This window comes from Manis javanica, chromosome 12 (assembly GCF_040802235.1).
Source record: "Manis javanica isolate MJ-LG chromosome 12, MJ_LKY, whole genome shotgun sequence".
Lineage (NCBI taxonomy): Eukaryota > Metazoa > Chordata > Mammalia > Pholidota > Manidae > Manis > Manis javanica.
In genome coordinates this window covers 97,627,367-97,636,899 of record NC_133167.1, presented here as the reverse complement: position 1 = coordinate 97,636,899, position 9,533 = coordinate 97,627,367, and positions in this window count along the sequence as shown.

The window sequence follows — 9,533 nt, the reverse complement described above, 5'->3', positions numbered from 1 at the left end:
GAGGACAAAGAATATCCCGCATTTTTCCCTGTGGGACCGGTGGGTGGGTGCCTGAGACCAGCACCTGAGGACGGAAGAAATCGCGCATTTTTCCCCTTTTTTTTCTCTCTTTTTGCCAAGTGCTTTTTGGAAGCCTTGAAGGGACAGGGACCCCGGTGCTAGGGAGGCAGGGCGGCGGGACTGGTGAGCGGGTGCGTGGGACCAGTGCCTGAGGACCAAGAATATTGAGCGTTCCTTCCCTGCAGGACCGGTGGGTGGGTGCTTTTTGGAAGCCTTGAAAGGACAGGGACCCTGGTGCTAGGGAGACAGGGCAGCAGGACCAGTGCGCGGGTGCCTGGGACCGGCACCTGAGGAAAAAAAAAAAATCGCGTGTTTTTTCTTTTTTTTTTCCTTTCTGTTCCCTCTCTCATTGTTGCTGTTGTTGTTTTGGTTTGGAGAGTGCTTTTTGGAAATCTTAAAGGGGCAGGACAGGTCACTTAGACCAGATGCAGGGAATCTGGGGATCTCTGGGCACTCTAACCCCCTGGGCAGCAGGGAGCACAGAGGCCCCTTACGGAGATAAATAGTCTCCTGGCTGCTCCCCCTCTAACGGGGCTCCACCATTTTGGAGGAACAGCCCCAGCCAGGCCAAGCCCACAGCAACAGTGGAGATAAACCCCAAAGCAACTGGGCAGGAAGCAGAAGCCCTGTCTGCGCACAGCTGCCCAGCACAAGCCACTAGAGGTCGCTATTCTCCCAGGAAAAGGCTACAAACCAACAAGAAGGGAAGCTCTTCCAGCGGTCACTTGTACCAGCTCTGCAGACTATCTCTATCACCATGAAAAGGCAAAACTACAGGCAGACAAAGATCACAGAGACAACACCTGAGAAGGAGACAGACCTAACTAGTCCTCCTGAAAAAGAATTCCAAATAAAAATCATGAACATGCTGACAGAGATGCAGAAAAAAATGCAAGAGCAATGGGATGAGATGCAGAGAAAAATGCAAGAGCAGTGGGATGAGATGCAGAGAAAAATGCAAGAGCAGTGGGATGAAGTCCGGAAGGAGATCACAGATGTCAGGAAAGAGATCACAGAAGTGAAACAATCCCTGGAAGGATTTATAAGCAGAATGGATAAGATGCAAGAGGCCATTGAAGGAATAGAAGCCAGAGAACAGGAACGTATAGAAGCTGACATAGAGAGAGATAAAAGGATCTCCAGGAATGAAACAACACTAAGAGAAATATGTGACCAATACAAAAGGAAAAACATTCGTATTATAGGGATACCAGAAGAGGAAGAAAGAGGAAAAGGGATAGAAAGTGTCTTTGAAGAAATAATTGCTGAAAACTTCCCCAAACTGGGGGAGGAAATAATCGAACAGACCATGGAATTATACAGAACCCCCAACAGAAAGGATCCAAGGAGGACAACACCAAGACACATAATAATTAAAATGGCAAGGATCAAGGACAAGGAAAGAGTTTTAAAGGCAGCTAGAGAGAAAAAGGTCACCTATAAAGGAAAACCAATCAGGCTAACATCAGACTTCTCAACAGAAACCCTACAGGCCAGAAGAGAATGGCATGATATACTTAATGCAATGAAACAGAAGGGCCTTGAACCAAGGATACTGTATCCAGCACGACTATCATTTAAATATGATGGTGGGATCAAACAATTCCCAGACAAGCAAAAGCTGAGGGAATTTGCTTCCCACAAACCACCTCTACAGGGCATCCTACAGGGACTGCTCTAGATGGGAGCACCCCTAAAAAGAGCACAGAACAAAACACACAACATATGAAGAAGGGAGGAGGAGGAATAAGAAGGGAGAGAAGAAAAGACTCTCCAGACAGTGTATATAACAGCTCAATAAGCGAGCTAAGTTAGGCAGTAAGATACTAAAGAAGCTAACCTTGAACCTTTGGTAACCACGAATCTAAAGCCTGCAATGGCAATAAGTACATATCTTTCAATAGTCACCCTAAATGTAAATGGACTTAATGCACCAATCAAAAGACATAGAGTAATAGAATGGATAAAAAAGCAAGACCCATCTATATGCTGCTTACAAGAAACTCACCTTAAACCCAAAGATAAGCATAGACTAAAAGTCAAGGGATGGAAAAACATATTTCAGGCAAACAACAGTGAGAAGAAAGCAGGGGTTGCAGTACTAATATCAGACAAAATAGACTTCAAAACAAAGAAAGTAACAAGAGATAAAGAAGGCCACTACATAATGATAAAGGGCTTAGTCCAACAAGAGGATATAACCATTCTAAATATATATGCACCCAATACAGGAGCACCAGCATATGTGAAGCAAATACTAACAGAACTAAAGAGGGAAATAGACTGCAATGCATTCATTGTAGGAGACTTCAACACACCACTCACCCCAAAGGATAGATCCACCGGGCAGAAAATAAGTAAAGACACACAGGCACTGAACAACACACTAGAACAGATGGACCTAATAGACATCTATAGAACTTTACATCCAAAAGCAACAGGATATACATTCTTCTCAAGTGCACATGGAACATTCTCCAGAATAGACCACATACTAGCTCACAAAAAGAGCCTCAGTAAATTCCACAATATTGAAATTCTACCAACCAATTTTTCAGACCACAAAGATATGAAAGTAGAAATAAATTCTACAAAGAAAACAAAAAGGCTCACAAACACATGGAGGCTTAACAACATGCTACTAAATAATCAATGGATCAATGAACAAATCAAAATAGAGATCAAGGAATATATAGAAACAAATGACAACAACAACACTAAGCCCCAACTTCTGTGGGATGCAGCGAAAGCAGTCTTAAGAGGAAAGTATATAGCAATCCAGGCACACTTGAAGAAGGAAGAACAATCCCAAATGAATAGTCTAACATCACAATTATTAAAACTGGAAAAAGAAGAACAAATGAGGCCTAAAGTCAGCAGAAGGAGGGACATAATAAAGATCAGAGAAGAAATAAACAAAATTGAGAAGAATAAAACAATAGCAAAAATCAACGAAACCAAGAGCTGGTTCTTTGAGAAAATAAACAAAATAGATAAGCCTCTAGCCCAACTTATTAAGAGAAAAAGAGAGTCAACACAAATCAACATAATCAGAAATGAGAATGGAAAAATCACGACAGACTCCACAGAAATACAAAGAATTATTAAAGACTACTATGAAAACCTATATGCCAACAAGCTGGAAAACCTAGAAGAAATGGACAACTTCCTAGAAAAATACAACCTCCCAAGACTGACCAAGGAAGAAACACAAAAGTTAAACAAACCAATTACAAGCAAAGAAATTGAAACAGTAATCAAAAAACTACCCAAGAACAAAACCCCGGGGCCGGACGGATTTACCTCGGAATTTTATCAGACACACAGAGAAGACATAATACCCATTCTCCTTAAAGTGTTCCACAAAATAGAAGAAGAGGGAATACTCCCAAACTCATTCTATGAAGCCAACATCACCCTAATACCAAAACCAGGCAAAGACCCCACCAAAAAAGAAAATTACAGACCAATATCCCTGATGAACGTAGATGCAAAAATACTCAATAAAATATTAGCAAACAGAATTCAACAGTATATCAAAAGGATCATACACCATGACCAAGTGGGGTTCATCCCAGGGATGCAAGGATGGTACAACATTCGAAAATCCATCAACATCATCCACCACATCAACAAAAAGAAAGACAAAAACCACATGATCATCTCCATAGATGCTGAAAAAGCATTTGACAAAATTCAACATCCATTCATGATAAAAACTCTCAGCAAAATGGGAATAGAGGGCAAGTACCTCAACATAATAAAGGCCATATATGATAAACCCACAGCCAGCATTATACTGAACAGCGAGAAGCTGAAAGCATTTCCACTGAGATCGGGAACCAGACAGGGATGCCCACTCTCCCCACTGTTATTTAACATAGTACTGGAGGTCCTAGCCACGGCAATCAGACAAAACAAAGAAATACAAGGAATCCAGATTGGTAAAGAAGAAGTTAAACTGTCACTATTTGCAGATGATATGATACTGTACATAAAAAACCCTAAAGACTCCACTCCAAAACTACTAGAACTGATATCGGAATACAGCAAAGTTGCAGGATACAAAATCAACACACAGAAATCTGTAGCTTTCCTATACACTAACAACGAATCAATAGAAAGAGAAATCAGGAAAACAATTCCATTCACCATTGCATCAAAAAGAATAAAATACCTAGGAATAAACCTAACCAAGGAAGTGAAAGACTTATACTCTGAAAACTACAAGTCACTCTTAAGAGAAATTAAAGGGGACACTAATAAATGGAAACTCATCCCATGCTCATGGCTAGGAAGAATTAATATCGTCAAAATGGCCATCCTGCCGAAAGCAATATACAAATTTGATGCAATCCCTCTCAAACTACCAGCAACATTCTTCAATGAATTGGAACAAATAATTCAAAAATTCATATGGAAACACCAAAGACCCCGAATAGCCAAAGCAATCCTGAAAAAGAAGAATAAAGTAGGGGGGATCTCACTCCCCAACTTCAAGCTCTACTACAAAGCCATAGTAATCAAGACAATTTGGTACTGGCACAAGAACAGAGCCACAGACCAGTGGAACAGATTAGAGACCCCAGAAATTAACCCAAACATATATGGTCAATTAATATTTGATAAAGGAGCCATGGACATACAATGGCAAAATGACAGTCTCTTCAACAGATGGTGCTGGCAAAACTGGACAGCTACATGTAGGAGAATGAAACTGGACCATTGTCTAACCCCATATACAAAGGTAAACTCAAAATGGATCAAAGACCTGAATGTAAGTCACGAAACCATTAAACTCTTGGAAAAAAACATAGGCAAAAACCTCTTAGACATAAACATGAGTGATCTCTTCTTGAACATATCTCCCCGGGCAAGGAAAACAACAGCAAAAATGAGCAAGTGGGACTACATTAAGCTGAAAAGCTTCTGTACAGCGAAAGACACCATCAATAGAACAAAAAGGAACCCTACAGTATGGGAGAATATATTTGAAAATGACAGATCTGATAAAGGCTTGACGTCCAGAATATATAAAGAGCTCACACGCCTCAACAAACAAAAAACAAATAACCCAATTAAAAAATGGGCAGAGGAACTGAACAGACAGTTCTCCAAAAAAGAAATACAGATGGCCAAGAGACACATGAAAAGATGCTCCACATCGCTAATTATCAGAGAAATGCAAATTAAAACTACAATGAGGTATCACCTCACACCAGTAAGGATAGCTGCCATCCAAAAGACAAACAACAACAAATGTTGGCGAGGCTGTGGAGAAAGGGGAACCCTCCTACACTGCTGGTGGGAATGTAAATTAGTTCAACCATTGTGGAAAGCAGTATGGAGGTGCATCAAAATGCTCAAAACAGACCTACCATTTGACCCAGGAATTCCACTCCTAGGAATTTACCCTAAGAATGCAGCAATCAAGTTTGAGAAAGACAGATGCACTCCTATGTTTATCGCAGCACTATTTACAATAGCCAAGAATTGGAAGCAACCTAAATGTCCATCTGTAGATGAATGGATAAAGAAGATGTGGTACATATACACAATGGAATACTACTCAGCCATAAGAAGTGGAAAAATCCAACCATTTGCAGCAACATGGATGGAGCTGGAGAGTATTATGCTCAGTGAAATAAGCCAAGCGGAGAAAGAGAAATACCAAATGATTTCACTCATCTGAGGAGTATAGGAACAAAGGAAAAACTGAAGGAACAAAACAGCAGCAGAATTACAGAACCCAAAAATGGACTAACAGGTACCAAAGGGAAAGGAACTGGGGAGGATGGGTGGGCAGGGAGGGATAAGGGGGGGGAAGAAGAAGGGGGGTATTAAGATTAGCATGCATTGGGGGGGAGGGAGAAAGGGGAGGGTGGGCTGCACAACACAGAGAGGACAAGTAGTGACTCTACAACATTTTGCTAAGCTGATGGACAGTAACCGTAATGTGGTTGTTAGGGGGGACCTGATATAGGGGAGAGCATAGTAAACATAGTATTCTTCAGGTAAGTGTAGATTAAAAATTTAAAAAAAAAAAAAAGAAAGAAAGAAAGAAAAGGGGGATTACTCCTTAACAGGATAAAACTATTGGTAAATCAAAGATCAACGCATGCTTTAAATATCCTTAATGTTGATCACTTAAAGGGTGTCAGATGATCAGCTATGGAGGTACTCTTTTCTGATAATATTCCTTTCTCTTAATTAAAAAAAAAAAAAAAAAAGCAGTTACTGTGTGCTGACCTCCAATGAGTTCTGCACAGTGGTATAGAGGGCATGTCAAAGTGTGGGCAAAGGGTCTGTTTGTTTCTACGCAGAAGATCAAGGCCTAGCTTGGATACCCAGAAAATGAACTAAGATACGATATGAGGAGGAGCTTCCGGCATCAGCACTCTCTGGAGGACTTGTGCCGGGGGATGATCATCAAAAAGCCTCCACAGGAATCCGGGCGATGCTGCGGTTGTGGCTGCATCCAGCCCACCATCTCCTGGACTTGCCATAAGAAGGAGGAGGGAGATGTCTAGGCTGGCATGTACATACAGTGAAACAACGAATTTGACTGGATCTGTACTGTTGGAACTCAACCAGGAGTTGGGAGGGGTGCAAGTTGTAGCACCCCAAAATCTCATGACTATAGACTATCTATGGTTAAAAGAACATATGGGATGTGAACAGATCCCAGAAATGGGCTGCTTTAATTTGTCTGATGGTTCAAGTACAGTTGGAAAATATCCATCATATCATAGATAAATTTTCACAAATGCCTAGGGTGCCTAAATAGTTTTCTTGGCTTCACTGGAGATGGCTGGTAATTATAGATTTGCTTTGTTTATGTCACCGTATTCCTATTATGTCAATATGTGTGTGCAAATTAGTTAGTAGTTTAAAACCTATACATACTTAAGGTACTATACAAGAAGATATGTCAAAGAAATAATCAATCCTCCCAAGTTTCCTTCATATGCTACATCTATAGCTTTTCTTCTTCCTTCCTAATTACAAACTTTAAATAGAATTCGTGCCTCATATCGAATTTACCGAGTATCATAATTCCTCCAGGTGGTAAAGATACCTCGAGACAAGTGCTGGGCATAGAAGCCACAGGGCATAAATCTGCAAAGAAGTAAAAAGCTAACCTTTGCAAACAATATGGCTTCTCTCTCACTTACCAACTTTACATTTCCCTGTATGGCCCCGGAAGATGACTGGTTAGCCAGAGACGGGTAAGATTCCTCAAGGGAGGAACAACCTAAGACAGGCACAGTCGCAGGGGGGCCATCAGGTGAGAATTTGGGGATCAACAGAGGTGAGGCTCAGAACCTCACCCCCCCTGCTTTGAGAGAAATCTTCTGCATCCGTGGATGTCTTGCTGCCCTTGTCTAGCCTGGATTAATACTTAGTCCATAGGCACACACCGGATCATCTGATCATCTACATTTGCCTTCTTACAGCACTAAACTATGTTTTCTACCTTTATCTTGCATCTACCTACCACTTCAGCATTTTATTAAAAATAAAAATAATAATAATAATAGGAGAAATGTGGGATCAACATATAAATCAAGTACAAAAATCAAATGAATATTCATATTTGACCTGATGGTTTATAGGTCATATTGCATGATCAAAACCGAAAGTTTCTGTGATGACTGCCCTTGTACTGTTCACCATGTAAGAATTTATTCACTCTGTAAGAATTCGTTCACCATGTAAGAACTTGTTCGTTATGCTTCAGAAGATTGGAGACTGACGAGAATTAGGCTTGAGATGGATTAATGATTGTACATTGAGCATTGACCCCCCTATACTGAATTTTATTGTTGTTAACAACCATTTGATCAATAAATATGAGAGATGCCCTCTCAAAAAAAAAAAAAAAAAAAAAAAAAAAAAAAAAAAAAAGAAAAAAGAAGCCTCTAAGACTCGCCAGGGCCCTTTCTTCATGTTCTTTGTTCACCAAAAACCCTTGTGCTCAATCTTCTCTCGGGCAGGTTTCGCCTTCCCACGAGGGCGTCTTCTGTGCAAGTAACAGCAGGTTACCTTACCGAGGAATTCTCTTGTTCTAAATTAATGAGTTAACTTTCCTGTTTCATATATCCCTTGGCAAACTGTCACCTGTGCACTGTGTCCCCACTAGGTATCTTCAGTGCATAAAATCGAACTTCTAGACAAGCTATTTTGAGATGCGAGCCTTACTAACCTCCCTCTTGAGGCTATTCAGTGAAACTCCTTTGAGAAGCCTGGCCGTCCTTGAAGTATGCATCCCAACCCTCCTGTTTCTGGTCCATCTCCTCCAACCCTCGATTCAACCTGCCCCTCTTCTGTCACTCTTTTCTCATCTGTCTTTCAGCCCGTGACCTCAGGTCTCGTTTTCATTTTACAACTTTGATACGATTATACAGGGTCACAACTTTGACCTTTCCTGATGACAGTTCTTCTACTGTGCTCCGCCTATGCACCCAGAGGTATAACATTGCCCCCAGCAAGTTCAGCCTCTGGCATGCCTTCACAGAACATGGACCCTAGATGCTCCTCACATCCAATTAGTTTTTTCCAGGTCTCTCCTAAGGCAATGACCTCGGCCACATCCTTGATAGACAGTGTTGTCTATTTTTAATGGTGAAGAGGACAGACTTTGAAATGAGCTGCTTTTGAATCCTGGCTCCACCTCTTGGTAGCTGTGTGGTGTTGGGCAAGTTACTTAAACCTCTGTGCCTCAGTTTCCCCATTTGTGAAATGGAGGCAGTAATAATAATGCCTGCTCATAGGGCTTTAGTGGTGAATGAGTTAATGTATTTACCCTGTCTGGCATCCAAGTGTGCCACGTATGATAGCTCCTGTTATCAGTATTATTGTCCCTCCATTGAGGAGGTGAGCATAGGACTTGTTAAATGTTCTAGTGGGAAGACGGCAAAAGAGATACAAGATGGAAAAATATATATTTTTTCAAAATATGTCATTTTACTACAGAGGAATTACCAAATCAACCAAATTACCCCCATGCTTTTCCTTTTGAAATTTAATGTCAGCAGCTTTTTATGAAGGATGAGTGGATAATTTCCATTTCTGCTGTGTGTGTAAAGCACTTTGTGGGGGAAGAAAACCTTTCCTTTCCTGCATTCTAGGTTCTTTGGCTGATCTACTAATTAAATTGATGCAAGGCAGACTAATAGGAGAGAAACGGCATACACACGGGAGCCCCAAGGACAGGCAGGCAGTTGAGGCCTGCATGCGTCCTGAGCTGAGGGGAAGCAGGTAGGGACCTGGGGCTTCCAGTGGGTGGAAGAAAAGTCACAGGACGATGAGAAGAACAAATGTGTGGTAAACATGTTTGCCGTGCCAGACAGATAAGACTTTCTGATAAAAAGCTGTTTTTGGTATAAGCTCTCTCGTGGTGCAGACCTATCTATCTAAATTATTTTCGGCTCTTAAGTATACAGCTCTCCCTGAATCTGTTGGGCTTTGAT